Here is a 16,500-nt window from a genome sequence, read left to right as displayed (position 1 = left end):
TATCCACACCTGCTGTTTAACAGTGTTCTGTGTTTGTGAATGGGATTCTCCAGAGTATCAGTTTATCTACACTGAGAATGACAATCATCTTAAAGTTATTTCTAGGTTTTAATAACATGTATATACATATTTAAAAATGTGTAATTCATCCCCAAAGTAGAAAAACTCTTCTATTTAGGGCTGAAGGAACTTGGAGGTGATAATATGATAAAGACGCACAAAAAGTTCAAAGCAAAAAGCTCTTGGTGTTTGAACAACCATTTCTTTTTTGCGATAAAAGAAAAATTTAAACTCAGTTCTTCCGCAGAAGTGGGGTGAGTCATTATAAAGCCTTTTCCTCTCCCCAGAGCCATGAAAGGAAAAATGTTCTCCTTCTTAACCTGTTCTAGAGGAAGAGAAGAAACATTTCAACCCAATGTAACTCATGGAATGTTTCTCTCTTGAAATCACGCTCTGGTTACATTCATCTGTGAATTGTTTGTACTGAATTTAGTGAAATAAGAAAAGCACTGAAGGATCAGTACTTCACCTTGCCCGTAAGGAAGGTTGTAAACATGGGTAGAATTGGCATTCACTCTAGAAAAAAGTCAAAATTATGCAGGGAAGCTTCCTATCCCTATAATTTTGCCCTGCAGGCTCTATATTAAAACCTAAAATTGCATCATAATAAATTGTTTTTTTGCCTTAAGAAATGATATTCTCCTGCTTATATGTGAAAACCTAATGACCCCTAATGAATACCCACATTTGTTCACTAGCATTTTCATCTAAGCTGGTTCAGAAGACTTCTGTTTTTGGTTGCTGGAGTTCCTCATGTATGACACGCTTATACCATATTCCATAGTGAGGTCAGGTGAATATCTGCATCTGAGTCATCTGAAGTGCTCTGTGAAAATGCATTTCTTTAGCTCCATCCCATATCTACTGTATTATGGTTAATGGGAATAAGGTCCCAAAAGCTGAATGTTAACAAATCTTCCATATAAACTATGGACATAGGATGTCTGCTAAAAATAAAGTCCTGCACAGTGGGGATTTACTAGTGAAATGACTGTATTTATCTTGAACAAGGATTTTCAGAAAAAAATGTATTTTAGAATGGATGCATCAACAATTCATTAGTCCCAGTGGGGGCTGCCTTCCTCTCTGACCCTTGCATCACAATGCACAGAACACCACAAGGGTGTATGCTTCCTCTCTCAGGACCTCTGCGGCATCCAGATTTTGTTGTTACCTCATCTCTTATAATAAGTTGTCACTCCTAAGAGGTTTATTTTTATTTTTTTATTGATGATGAATATTCATGAGATACAGAGCTGATCACCCTTCTGCCCATGATGTGATGGCAGATTCATACTGGCAGCATATCCATTACCACGAATTGCATTTGTACCCAGTGTCCCCCACCCAATTATCCCCAACCTTCCTCTCCCTCCCCATCTCCACTCTACTTTGTAGCCCAAGGAATGTTCTCTCCCTCTGCAAGTCCAATGCACTACTGTGGTCTTTCTTTCCTTACGTCATTTTCTCTTAGATCCCACATATGAGTGAGTACATGCAGTACTGATCCTTCAGTGCTTTTCTTATTTCACTAAACGTAAGTTTCTCCAGGCTCATCCATGTTGCAAATGGGAGTATTTTGTTCTCTTTTATGGCACAGTAGTATTCCATGGTGTGTGTGTGTGTGTGTATATATATATATATATATATATATATATATATATATATATACATACACACTACAGTTTCCTTATCCAATCATTCATCGATGGACATTTAGGTTGGTTCCATGTCTTGGCTATTGTAAACAGAGCTGCGATGAACATGGTGAACATGGGAGTGCGAGTATCTCTTTGACATGATGATTTCCATTCCTCTGGGTATATACCCAGAAGTGGGATTACTGGATTGTATGGAAGATCTATCTGTAGTTATATGAGAAATCTCCATACTATTTTCCATAGTGGTTGTGCTAATTTACATTCCCAACAGTGCAGGAGTGTTCCATTCTCTCCACACCCTTGCCAGCACTTGTTATTCACCATCTTTTTGATTATAGCCAGTCTAACTGGGGTGAGGTGGTATCTCAATGTGGTTTTAATTTGTATTTCCCTGATGACTAGCGATGTTGAGAATTTTTTCATGTGCCTTTTGGACATTTGTATGTCTTCCTCTGAAAAATGTCTATTCAGCTCCTTTGCTGATTTTTTAACTGGGTTATTTATTTATTTTTTAATGTATAATTGCTCAAGTCCCTTATATATTATGGATATTAATCCCTTGTTGGATGCATAGTTAGCAAAAATTTTCTCCTACTCTGTAAGTTGTTTTTTCACTCTGTTGATTGTTTCCTTTGCTATGAAGAAGCTTTTTAGTTTGATACAGTCCCGTTTGTTTATTTTTTTGTCTGTTACTGCTTGTGCTTTCAGGCTCATGTTCATAAAGTCTGTGCTCAGACCTAATTGCTGAAGTGTTTCACCTAAATTTTCCCTTAGTAATGTTACAGTTTCAGGCCTTATACTTAAGTCTTTAATCCATTTTTAGTTGATGTTGGTGTATGGTGAGAGGTGCATGTCTATTTTCATTCTTCTGCATATGGATATCCAGTTTTCCCAGCACCACTTGTTGAAGAAGCAATCTTTTCCCCAATGTAGACTTTTGTTGCCTTTGTCCAATATTAGATGGCTCTATGCCTGATGGGTGATTTCTGGGTTCTCAATTCTACTCCACTGGTCTAAATGTCTATTTTTATACCAGTACCATGCTGTTTTGGTTAAAATAGCTTTGTGGTATAATTTAAAGTCAGGCAGTATTATGCCTTCAGCTTTATTTTTTTCCTCCGGATTGCTTTGGCTATGAGAGGCCTTCTGTTGTTCCATATGAAGGGTAAGATTATTTTTTTTTCCATTTCTGTGAAGACTGTCATTGGTATTTTGATGGGAATTACATTGAATCTGCAGGTCACTGTGGGTGGTATAGACATTTTCACAGTATTAATTCTTTCAATCCAAGAGCATGGGATATCTTTCTATCTTTTTGTATCTTCTTTAATTTATTTCAGAAGTGGTTTTAAGTTCTCATTGTAGAGGTCTTTCACTTCCTAGGTTAAATAGATTCCCAGGTATTTTACTTTTTTCTAAACAATTGTAAATGGGCTTAATTTCTTTATATCTCTTTCTGTTAGTTCATTATTTGAGTATATAAATGCAACTGATTTAAGGGCATTTATTTTGTATCCTGCAACATTGCTGAAGTTATTAACCAGCTCTAGGAGTTTTGTGATAGTCTTTAGGTTTTTCTGTATATAGTATCATGTCTTCTACAAACAGGGAAAGTTTGACTTTGTCTTTTCCAATCTGGATTCCCTTTATTCCTTTCTCTTCCTTGATTGCTCTGGCTAGTACCTCCAGTACTATGTTAAATAGAAGTAGTGAGAGTGGGCATCCTTTTCTTTTTCCTGTTCTTAAGGGAAAGACCCTCAGTTTTTCCCTATTCAGAATGATAATGGCAGTGGACTTGTCATAAATGGCTTTTATTGTGTTGAGAAATTTTCCTTCTATACCTAATTTGTTGAGAGTCCTTATCATGAAGGTATGTTGAATTTTATTAAATGCTTTTTCAGCATCTATTGAGATAATCATATGGTCTTTGTCTTTGAGTTTGTTGATGTGATGTATCACATTTATTGATTTTCATATATTGAACCATCCTTGCATCCCTGGGATAAATCCAACTTGATCATAGTGTATATTTTTTTTAAAAATTGCTGTATTCTGATTGCTAAGATTTTGTTGAGGATATTTGCATCCAGGTTTATCAAGGACATTGGCCTGTAATTTTGGGGTTTTTTTGTTGTGTCTTAATCTGGTTTTGGTATCAGAGTTATTTTGGCCTCATAGAATGAGTCTGGAAGAGTAGCGTCTGTTTCCATTGTTTGGAACAGTTTGAGGAGAATTAGTATTAACTCCTCTTTTAAAGTTTGATAGAATTCAGCTGTAAAGCCATCCAGACCCAGCCTTTTCTTTCTTGGAAGATTGATAATTACTGCTTCAATCTCTTTGCTTGCTATTGGTCTGTTCAGGTTTTCTATCTCTTCTTGGTTCAGTCTTGGTAGTTTGTATGTGTCTAGAAAATTATCCATATCTTCCAGATTTTCATATTTGTTTTCATATAGTTGTTTACGATAGTCTCTAATGATTCTTTGAATTTCTGTGGTATCAGTTGTAATGTCTCCCTTTTCATTTCTGATTTTTGTTATTTGGGTCTTCTCTCTCTTTTTTTTTTTTGTTAACCTAGTAATGGTTTGTCTATTTTATTTATCTTCTCAAAAAACCAAGTTTTTGTTTTGTTGATTTTTTTGTTGTTTTTTGAATCTCTATTTCATTTAGTTCTGCTCTGATCTTAATTATTTCTTCCCATCTACTACCTTTAAGTTTGTATTGTGGTTGTTTTTCACGTTCTTTGAGGCATAGTGTTATGTCATTTATTTGAAGTCTTTCTGTTCTTTTGATGTAAGCATTTATTGCAATAAATCTGCCTCTTACTACTGCTTTTACAGTATCCCACAGGTTTTAGTATGATGTATCTTTATTTTCATTACTTTCTAGAAATTTTTGACTTCCTGTTTAATTTCTTCTTTGACCCATAGGTCATCCAGGAGCCTAGTATTTAGTTTCCATGTATTTGTATAGTTTCCAGCATTTTGCTTCTTATTAATTCCCAATTTATTCCATTGTGGTCTGAAAAGATACTTGGAATGATTTCAATTTTTTAAAATTTGCTGAAGCTAGATTTGTGACCTAATATGTGCTCTATCCTGGAGAATGTTCCATGAGCTGATGAAAAGAAAGCAAATTCTTTAGCTGTTGGGTGAAATGTTCTGTCTATATCTGCCAGGTCCAGTTGGTCTAATGTGTAGTTTAATTCCTGTGTCTCTTTGTTGATTTGTTGCCTGGAAGATCTGTCCCATACCGAGAGAGGGGTGTTCAGGTCACCCAATATTAACATATTAGGACCTATTTCTTTCCTTAGGGCTAAGAGTGTTTGCTTTATATATCTGGGTGCTCAAGTATTGGGTGCATATATGTTTATGATTGTATGTCTTCGAGCTAGATTGATCCTTTCATCATTATATAGTGGCCTTCTTTGTCTCTTTTTATGTTTTTTGGTTTAAAGTGTATTTAATCTGATATAAGAATAGCTACTCCTGCTTGGTTTTGGTTTCCATTTTTACATGGTATATCTTTTTCCATACCTTCACTATTAGTCTGTGTGCATCTGTATATGTAAGACAAGTCTCTTGAAGACAGCATATACTTGGGTCTAGCTTTTTAATCCGATCAGTCAATCTTTGTCTTTTGAATGGGGAGTTAAATCCATTCACATTTAGGGTGGTGACTGACAGATATTGTTTAATTCCTGTCATTTAATTGCTTTTTGTTTAGATTTTTAAATATCCTTTGATCTTTACTTCCCCTTTTATTTCTCTTCTTCAATGTTAGTTGGATCTTTGAGGTGACATGGTTTAGCTTCTTGCTATTTCTCACTGGCATTTTTCTTTTAACAGTAGGTTTTGCTCTTTCTGGTGTATCCATGGTAGTGACATTCATTATTTAGATTCCAGATGAAGGACTCCCTTGAAAATATCTTGCAGGGCTGGTCATGTGGTGGTGAACTCACAATTTTTGTTTGTCTGGGAAATACACTATTTTTCCCTCATTTCTGAAGGAGAACCTTGCTGAGTAAAGAATTCTTGGTGGGCATTTTTTAAATTTTATTTTAGTGTTTTGAATATATCCTTCTACTTTCTTCTGGCATTTAGGGTTTCAGTTGAGAAGTCTGCTGTTAGTCTGATAGGGGTTCCCTTATAAGTGACTTGACACTTTTCTCTAGTTGTTTTTAGAATTCTCTCTTTGTCTTTGAGCTTTGCATATTTGACTATAATGTGTCTTGGCAAGGGTCTTTTTGGATGTAATCTGTTTGAGGACTTTTGAGCTTCCTGGATTTGAAGGTCTGCATCTCTCCCAGAGTAGTGGGAAGTTTTCTGTTATTATCCGCTTGAATAGGTTTTCAATACCTTTTCCTTTCTCCTCCCCTTCTTCTGCAATACCCACAATTAGGATGTTGGAGTACTTGAGGTTGTGTGCTATCTCTCTTAGATTTTCCTCATTATGTTTAATTCTTTTTTCTTTTTTCTTTTTTCTTTTTCTTTTGGGTCTGCCTGTGTTATTTCAGAAAGACAATCTTCGAGATCTGAAATTCCTTCTTCTGTTTGTTCTAGACTGCTTCTTAAGCTCTCTGTTGTGTTTTATATTTCAGTAAGTGAATCTTTCATTTCCAGGAGTTCTGCTGAATTCTTTTTAAGGTATTAATCTCTTTGTAAATTTCCTCCATATTCTGGATATTTTTTCTTGTTTCCTTGTGTTCTCTAACTGAGTCCTCTTTTATTTCTTCAAGCTTTCTTAAGATCATTGCTCAGAATTCTTTTTCAGACATTTCAAGGATTCCCTGTTCTATGAGGTCTGGGATTTGAGCATTACTGTATTCCTTTGGTGGTGTCATATTTTCTTGTTTGTTTGTAGTTCTAGTATTTTTTCATTGATGTTTGGTCATCTGGTAGAGGACTTGCTCCTTTTGTTACTCTGGGGTTGGCTATGAGGATAAAGACTTCATCCTCTATTTGCAAGCTCTACTGGTGACTCTTCTTATGTTAGTGTAGTCAAGTGAGTGGCAGGTTGCTTGTAGAGTGGCCCTGGCTGCTACTGTGGTGGTGAACCATCCTTGTGTTGACAGAAGGTGTGGCAGTAGGTATGTCACACCACCTTGGCTCCTGTTCTAGCTTTTCATGGCTGTAGACTGAGCCTATGGTGCTGTGAAGGTCTCAGCTCACCTCAGTGCCTGCTGGCCTGTGTGTGCTTTCCTCTCCCCCACAGGGCCTTAGTCTGGACCCTGGTGCCACAAGGTTCTTGGCTCACCTCAGTGGTTGCTGGGCTGTGCATGCTTCCCTTCCGCCCCGGGGCCTTAGACTGAGCGCTGGTGCCACAAGTGTCTGGTCTCAAGAAGTTTATTTTTAAATACAATATGAAGTTTTCTTGCTGGACAAAAATCTTATTTATATTATTATGCCAGCTATCTGCTTTAGCCCAGCAATCCGATTACTCTTGAACATGTCCTCATAGTTTTGTTTCCTCCCAGTCTAGTCAGTTGTCCTCATTTTACATGCCCATTTTTCACCCACACTAAATGTTCACACAGAATGACTGATAGTGTTAAGTTAAATCATAGACTGTAGTGTTGGAAGACACCAGTAAGCAGCATGTTTAGGTTTTTCTAGTGATGAACCCCTTTGAGGATCTGCTGGCAGCAAAGGAACCACAACTTAGAAATATGCCCACAGTAGCATGCACATTTTTGTACAGTATTAGGAAGCTCAGAGATCTGCTAAACCCCAATTATGGAAAAAGCTAAGAGCTCCTGACTTTGAGGTTGCCCAGTCCTACTTCTCTCCATGTAGGCTCCGTGTCCAGTGCCTCCCTTAGGGAGATAAATTGCCTTCAGGTAAACATTGCCAGTGATGTGAACTTCACCACCTTGGAGAGGAGCTGAACATAGAATGTTCTTCTCTGTGATGAGCCCCAGGTGACACCCTGTAATCTTAGAGGACAAGCCCTGTTGTTTTGGTGCTTCTTTCCTTTGGGGGGAAAAAGAGAACACATCTCTCAGATTTTATCTAAAAGCAATGTTTCAGTATGTCTTCTGCATCCCTTTCAGAATCATAGACTTCTTGTTTTTACTGGATTGTTCCTATAAACATACAACCTTGCTGTATATGCTACAAAAGGAAACAATAACAACAAAACCCCCATGTCCCTGCTTAGCAGCTACCTGTACTTTTCTCCTGTGCACTGAATGGCTTCTCTTTAAAACTTGTCATCAGTTGCTGTCTCTACCTTCTCTCGTTCTTTTCCACTGCAACTCATTCCAAGCAATCTTTTGACATGGGAGGGTCAGCTTAATATGCCATATGCACCTTGGCCAGTCGATAGTCCCCAGTTATTCAGCCAAACACTAATCTAGGTGTTGCTGTGATGTGCTTGATGTCTACAATCCTTTGACTTTAAAGGAGATTATCCTGGATAATCTGGGCTGGGCCTGATTCAATCAGTTGAAAGTTTTCAAGAACAGAACTGAGATTTCCCTGAGGAAGAAGAAATTCCACCTGTGCGCTGCTTCTTCAGCTTCTGCCTGAGAGTTTACAGCCAGTGCTTCCTGATGGCCTGCCGTGTGGATTTCAGACTTTCTCAGCCAGCCTCATAGTTGCATAAGCCAAATCCTTGCAATAAATCTCTTAATATTCATAAATTTCCTAATTGTTCTGTTTCTCTGGGAGAGCCCTGACTAATGAATAATGCTCTATAGAAACAACTCCAGTCAGTATCACTGAAGACTTCCATGTAGCCGAATCCAATGGTCTCTTCTCTTTCCTCCCTGCCCTTAATTTCTCAGCAGTACTTGGTTCAAGTAGCTATTTCTACTTTCAAAAACCTAGCTTTTTCTCTTATCTCACTTGCTACCCCTTGCTCCTTTTCAGGGATTGGTCTCAGCCTTCTAGGACTTTCTATCTACACCCCATGCTTACCTGAATTTACAGAGTTCAGTGAATTTAAATATTATCTATATGTTGGTCACCCCCACATCTGTGTCTCCTGGCCTGACCTCTAAAATTATATATGCAATTGCCTACCTTATTTCTCCACTTCCAAGTATAATAAATATCTCTAATGTGACAAGAGGGGAACTCTTGCTTTCCAGCATACTCAACAACCTGCTCCTTCATGTCCTCCCTCTCTCAGTAAACGGCACCACCATCCATCTACTTGCTTAAGCAAAACCGTGGAAGGCAACCTTGGTTCCTCCTTTTCCATAACTTCTAGTCCTATACGACTATCTACAGTTCACAGTAGCTCTACCAGTTCCTTCCTCCAAAATATTTCCTAAATTCTTGTACTTCTCCCACTTTTGTGAGTAGAGCCTCTGTCGGTACTTATCTAGAGTACTTTAGCCTCCTACCAGGAGTTCCTGCTTCCATGCCACAATCTCCCCAAACCTATTTCCCACAAAGTAGCCAAAGTGATCTTTATAAATAAGAAATGAAGGCATATTATTCTTCTGACAGCTTCACTTAAAATAAAATTGAGTCTCCTTACTGGCAAGTAAAATCCCATGTTGAATGTTCCTGGCCCACCTATTCAACTACTTTTTACTTCACTCTGGACATACGAGCCTTCATGGTGTTCCTGAAATATGCAAGGCTTCTTCTCCTTCAGGGACTTTGCATTGCCCTGGGCACAGAACAACCTTTCCCCAAACTTATGTGGCTGGCTGCTTATGTCAATGTAATTTTCAATTCCAATGTCACCTCTTCACAGGAGTCTACCCTGACCATCCTTGTAAAGCACCCGTACTACTACCTGTGTGCTCACCACTAACCCATGGTTATGCGATGTGCTTTTATTTACTTTGTGGTGCCCAGAACAAAACAGACTCTCATTTGTTTGTTTTTGCTTGTTTATGGTTTGCCTCTCCAAATCTCTGCACTAGAATGTAAGTGGCATGAGACAGGCAACTTGGCTATTAAGTGCCAGCACCTAAAAGAAATAAAGAGGTATTCAATGAATATTTGTTGAATGAATGGAAACATATCAACCCAGCCTCATTCTTTCAGCCTAAGCAGCCAGGTTCTTCTGGAATTACTTGTTAATAAACCCATTGTAGTTTCTAGAGAACTGATTTTGTTGCTATGGACTTATAACTCTTTTTCTCAAAAGTCTAATAAGTTGTTAAAGATTGGTAGACATCTTTTAAAAAAATTAAAACTAGATAGAAAAAACATGTTCTAGTGGTCTACCGTAGTACTAGAAGTCTATAACTAACAATAATTAATTGTATATTTTCAAATGGCTGGAAGAAAGGAGCTCAAGTGCTCTTATCACAAAGAAATGATAAGTTTTTGCTATGATGGATGTGCTAGTTACCCTGATTTGATCATCAATCATTGTATACATGTATGGAAATATAACTCAGTACCCCTGAGATTATAAATATGTGTAATCATTACATGTCAATTAAAAAATAAAAATAAAAGTAAAGAAATCTTATAGCTCTATAATTTGTTAAAACTTAAACCTCTGCCATTTTGGAAGAATCAGCACACCCATTTATTTGTTCATTTATTTATTCACTCACTTGTTTACTCAATCAGTTGAAAACATTTATTTAGCACTTAAGATACCAAGCATCATGCACCGCTCTAGGAAAATAAGAAAATATAAGACCTTTTCCTTGGCTTTTATAAGTCCTGTATTTGTACTTTTAGGGACTTTTTTTTTATTATTGTGTTTCATCAATTCATTGTGAAATTGTTTGCCTGGTGTCTACCTCTTCTGAGTCAACTCTAAGCCTCACAAAGGCAGTGGCCAGGCCTGCCAGGTATCCCCAAGCCAGCCATGGTATTGAGCACACAGTATTCTTTCAGTAAGCATTTGTTGGATGATTGGCATTGTCGATAGTCTAGGATGGGGTAACAGGCATATAAATATAAACATGCAATAAGGGATTATATGTGCCTGATAGAAATCTATAAAGGAGGCAAAGAAGAGTTAGTAAGCAAGTGTCACTGCTGGTATGAGAAAGAGTCAGACAACATCATGTGTCTCAGCTGAGTCTCAAAATCTGAATGATCACTTCCCTGGCAGAAAGGAGCTCCAGGCAGCAGGCAGACTGGCACAAAGGGAAGCTGAGAACAAGCACATGGTTTTGTATGCTTAGTGCACAAGAGGCAAGGAAGGAAAAAGTGTTAAATGAAGTATTTGCCTCTCTCTGCTCTTGGATTTCCCATGCTGTCTATAGCTCCTTTCTGTAGCTTAAAATAGATTTTATCTGGCTTGCAGGAGAAAAGTCATTAAAAAGTATGAGATAGCCTGTACCCATTTCTAACCACTCTTGGGCTTCAATTCTTTCCTATTAAAGTTTGCCTTTCCCAATTTGGAAAGCAGTGTCCTTGTTGAAATCAAAGAAGACTGGTAATTGAGGATTTTTATTGTCTTTCAACCATATGTCAACATTACCAAGTCTGCCCTAATTGGAAGTTTTTGTTTTGTTGTATTTGGTGTTGTTTGTTTCTTTCCTCTTCTTTCTTCAAACCTGGCACACACACACACACACACACACACACACACACACACACACACACACACACACACACACACACACACACACACACACACACACACACACACACACACACACACAAATCCCATGTCTGTAGAGTTCTTTTGCAAGCCCCAGTCTCTTGGTCCCCAGTTCTTTCCTACTACCTTAGCTGCCTATCTTTAACCAAGTTTGCTCCTCATCTTTACTTACTCAGCACTTCAGTAGATGCTCTGATGTCTCCCTGCTTCCTAGACCTTTCTGAAAGGAGCAGTAACTTGTCCCTTTGAGAGCCCCTCATGGCCTTGGAAGGAGTTCACACTTCTCAAATACTTTTGTACTCTAGCCCCTCTCATTTCCTGCATCCCCTATATTTCACTTCCACTCTGTACACATGTATGGTTCCCCAAGCAGACCATGAGCTTCTCTCCCAATTCCATGTTGTCATGTCTGCTGCTGCCTTTTTCTGCAGTATCATCCTTCTCCTTCACCAGGAAACTACATGCATAAGCCAGTTCCAATATCTCCTGCTTTTAAACTCTTTCTGACCTGGGACCTTGTTATAAGGTCCCCTTTCATGTTTTATGCCTCAGTCTTAGGCCTTATCTTGTTGTATTAACATTATCTGCTGCTTCTCTGCCTAATTACCAGTCTGCTCTATAAGGCTGTAGTCATGTCCTACTTCTCCATTCCCTATGTGCTCCTGGAATTTAATAAGTGTTTTTATTATTTTTTTTTTCTTAACTTTTTGGATGCAGAAGTTAGCTATTCCTACTGATTTTTAAAAGTTTTTATTGCATAAAAAATGTACAGTATTCTCTTTAATAGGTGGCCTCCTTTCTTGTGTGTGTGTGTGTGTGTGTGTGTGTGTGTATGTGTACGTATATAGATAGTAAAATATTTGAGTTTATCAGGATGTTCCTTATACATAGGTTTCTTGAAATATCTCACTCCTTTTCTCACTAAATAATTGAGATTATTCATTGTTGCAATTTGCAAATTGAGAGTGTTTGGAGCCTTGTATGCCTATTCTAATATATTCTGTTTTAAAATCTCTCAAGTAAAAGCATGTTTCTATTTTCCCTAAGTATTTACACTTTAAAAATATTTTGTCTTTGATTACCTTCATTCCCCCTTATAAATGCCAGGATGATCTGTTCTATCTCACCAAGGTTCCTGTTGCTTTCATGTCACCAGGGCTGATATTTTGGAGTAGTCACAATGAAGTCCAGAGAAGCAGATTCCTTTTATGTACTCAGACATGACTTTGATCAAGTGGTCTGCTCTTAAAAAGATGAGCCTTCAAGCAAACATTCTTAAATTCTTTGAGCCTCCATTTCTTCATCTGTAAATGACAGTTGTACTTACCTTAAAGACTACGTATGATAATTTAAGTTATTATTGGGCCGACCCCGTGGCTCACTCGGGAGTTATTATGTATAAAGGATTACAAATGGAATCCAGAAAGGAAATATTACCCACATCCTCTGTAGACAAGGGCCCTCTCTCACATTCAGATCTCTGTCTGTTGATGTCTTCACTTCTTTGTCATAGGCACTGGCATCCCAGCTTCCTGTCACCTTCAGTTTCTCTCCTTCTGTGCCCAAGAGTGTGATAAAATGCCATCTCCCATTGCATTTTACAAAGACCAAAATGCAAGGTCCTTTATTATTAAGGTTATTAAGTTATTATTGCCAAATAATTCCATGGAGTAAAATCATTCCATGGTAAACAAAGAAAATGATTTTAACATCCTTACAGATAGTTATTTGGAAGAAGTTATACCCTTTTCTTGCTGTACGTCAAGTTCATTTTGTCCACTACAAGTCTTCCACTTGTGGATATCTGGCAGCTGAGATTGCTGTTATTTTCTCATAAGAATTATTGATGACTTTTTCCATTATAGTTTTCCTCCTGTGTCACCTCTCTTGTCAAATTGATTAGTCTTTGGCCAAACATTTCATCCTGGTTAACCAAATAAATAAAGAACACGGTTGCCGCTGTATTGTTAGGTCAAGAGGAGAAAGAGACACACTTGAAATAAAGATGTCAATACACAATTGTGTAAAAAAAAGGCATCTATTGTAAATACTGCCAGAGAAGAAAAGACGGGGAGATAAGGAGAACCATTCTGAATTGTGTTTAATGAAGACTCTTCCTGGGGGAGAGAGCCAGTATCTTCCCTGTTGGTGGTAATTTTTTCTTCATTAAAGTAGCAATTGTCATAGAAAGGCTGCCATCATTACCCACATTCTCCCGCCTGCTGTCATTTAGCACGCACAGTATTGGGCAACACACACTTCAGACCTCACAGCAATCTTCCAAGTTAGGAATTATTATTTCTATGGGTTATACAAAAAAAACAAACAAACTGAAATTTATAAAAGTGAAGTGACTTTTAGTAAAGTTAAGTAATTTGCATCCCAAGCCAAATACTTCTTCTGAGATCTAAAAATATATATTCATTTGCCTGATTGATTTCTCAATTTATTTCCCAAATAGCTCAAATTTAATATATCCCAGAGGAAACTCTTAAACAGCTTGTACCATCCAACTGCACTCGGTTCTTCCTGCAGTCTTCCGCATCTCAGTAAACATCACCAGTTGCCCAAACTGGACCTGGGGGCCTTTCTTGAAACCTCCTCTCTCCCTTACTTCCCACAGTAAATCCATTAGCAAGTTCTATCAATAACACTTAAATAAATCTTCACAAATGTGTCCTTTTCTTTTCATCTCACAGTCACCAGCCTAATTCAGTTATATCTTCTATTGCCTGAATGTTTAACTCAGCAATTCACTCTCACTCATCCCTTCTTTCAGTCCATTATCCCTGCTACAGCCAGCAGGATCATCATAAAAAACAGAGTTTAGATCCTGCTCCTGAAAAAAAACTTCTCACTGCACTTAGGAAAAGCACAGGCCCTCCAAGGTCTGGTCTCTAAATACTGCACCAGAGTCACCATCCAGCAATTGTCCCTCCCTATCTGGACATAGGCTGATTGGCCATCTGTCCTGTCTTCTATCATGCCAAGAGCTCTCCTAGCTCAAGGCTGTTTTATAAGCCCTCTGTCCAGAGTGTGATCCCCACTAATCTTCTACAGCTCAACTCTTAATCTGTCTCAGCTTTAATATCATTTTTTTTTCACAGAGAGGTGCCTATTGATTCCCAATCTAAAGAAAGTACTCTTGTTTGATTCTTGTTTTTTCTACCTTAAAACATACAATTATTTTTTTTCACAGCATTGACCACCAAATATACATAGAAAAATATATCTGTCATCTATCTATCCATCTGTCTATCTACCTAAAATAGTTATTTACAGGTGTATTTCATTGTTAATTATCTGTCTCACCTACCACATTCTGAGCTTTGTAAGGCCAAGGACCATCTACTTAGATATCCAGTACTCCGCACAGAATAAGGCCCATTTTAATCAATAGTAATTGAATTTGTCGAATGAACAACTTCCCTAAAGTTACACACTCAGGAAGCTTCTTCTGAGGCAGGGTTTGAACTCAGTTCTGTATTTTTCCCATATTCTTGGGCTTACCAGTATGTCCTGTACTGTCAAGAGATGGTATCTGAAAGTCTTTAGTCATGACATGAGGAAATTTTGTTGGAAGGAAGACATCAAAATCAATCTTTTAATACTCAGATTCTCTTTTTTTTTTTTTTTTTTTTACTCACAAGACCAAGATTAGCAACCTACAATTCCTGAGCATATGCAGCTCAGATCCTCCAGGGACAAAGTTTAGCTCTTGCCTAAGCCAAGAGCTCCTGAGCTAGCACATCTCCACTCCTCTATCCCTTACCTACGTTTGCATACCTAATTCTACATAAGAATCACTTTCAGATATATTTTTTAAAATATCTATTCTGGCCACATTTCAACTAAATCATAATCTCTGGGCAGGGTCTTTAGCATAAGTGTTTTTTGTTGTTGTTGCTTCTAGGTAATTGGAATGAAGAGTCAGAATTTAAAACTTGTCTCAAACTTGGCTTCTTATGTAACTGGGACGGTCAGCTCATTCTTAGTCTGCACTGTCACTTTTGTTTCTATGATTGCTAATCTTAAGAATTTTCAATGAAACCTGAAAACTTTTAAAGGCACTATAGAATAATGTTAAACACATGGGTTCTGAACTCAAATCACCAGAGATGGGAACTTGACTTTATCACCTATAAGTTGTACAATCTTGGGCAAATTGGGTCCTCTGTGGACACCAGGTTCTTTTTCTATGAAAAGGGAGGAAGTGCTTGCTTTATGCATGCAAGAGCTTGAAAAAGTACTTGGCATATGATAAGCACTCAAAAAGTGTTAGCTATGATCCTCATCACCTTATCAGATATTTAGGCTTGTCACCAAAATTTTCTTTGCTTCTCCTTCTCCTTCTTATTCAGGACCAAATCATACCTGCATCTCTGATGAAGGAGGTCAGCTTTTTTACACACCACCACCAGGTTCTGAAGGGCTTCAACACCTTCATCGGACCATCTGGAGACTTTAAACTATGTGGAGTTCTCTCTGGGGCTTCTATTTGAATTTCTTTAAATATGGGGAGCTAATCTTTAAAAGCATTATAAATTCTGATAAAGTAAAATGATGTGTCAGGCTTCCCAGTCTCATTAAGAATTATGACCATCTTTTTATACCTGAAGTTACCTCCTCTTCTCACAAGACCTTGTTCCAATATGGTTAATTACTGCCAAGTGGTATCATCCAAAATTCATCAGAGCTGAAATCATATTCTCCTTCCTCAAATGAATCACCTTGTCATCTCAGCTTCACTGCCCTCTTTGTTATTGTTCTCATCATTTGGGGTCATTTGTCACACATGGTAGAGGCCACCACTTGTAAATTTCATCTTTGGCATGCTGAGGAGTATATGGCTCTAACACAGGGAACTTCAGAGGGCCCAGTTCATAGGCATGCCAGCCCTAGGGGCATGGAGGGGCAGGAGGACCACAGTCAGACCTGGGGGCTTGGAGGTTCAATGTGAGCTTCAATGCCAACTTTGGATATCAGAACATTTTAGAGTTGGAAAAATGTCCCAGATCACACATTGCAATTCCTTTGTTCCACAGGTGAGGAAACAGAGTCCCAGAAATGTCATAAAATTAAGTTAATCAATGAATGGGCTCTGCCTACACTTCTTTGTCTTAGTTCATATAGGAATGGCTGAAAACTATGTACAAAGAGGTAAATACACATACATGTACAATAAAAATATGACATAAAAAACACTGCAATCTATCTTAAATCAATCACCTTTTCATAACTTTTCTGATTG

The 16,500-nt window shown here is 37.9% G+C and overlaps 1 protein-coding gene across 2 annotated transcripts in view; it reads left to right on the top strand.

Annotated features, from left to right (window-relative positions):
• CNTNAP5 (contactin associated protein family member 5) overlaps positions 1 to 16,500 on the top strand; it is a 761,255-nt gene that overhangs the window by 326,459 nt on the left and 418,296 nt on the right. The gene's annotated exons all lie outside the window — the stretch shown is intronic.

This window comes from Cynocephalus volans, chromosome 1, assembly GCF_027409185.1.
Source record: "Cynocephalus volans isolate mCynVol1 chromosome 1, mCynVol1.pri, whole genome shotgun sequence".
Lineage (NCBI taxonomy): Eukaryota > Metazoa > Chordata > Mammalia > Dermoptera > Cynocephalidae > Cynocephalus > Cynocephalus volans.
This window is presented reverse-complemented; position numbering and strand designations above follow the sequence as displayed.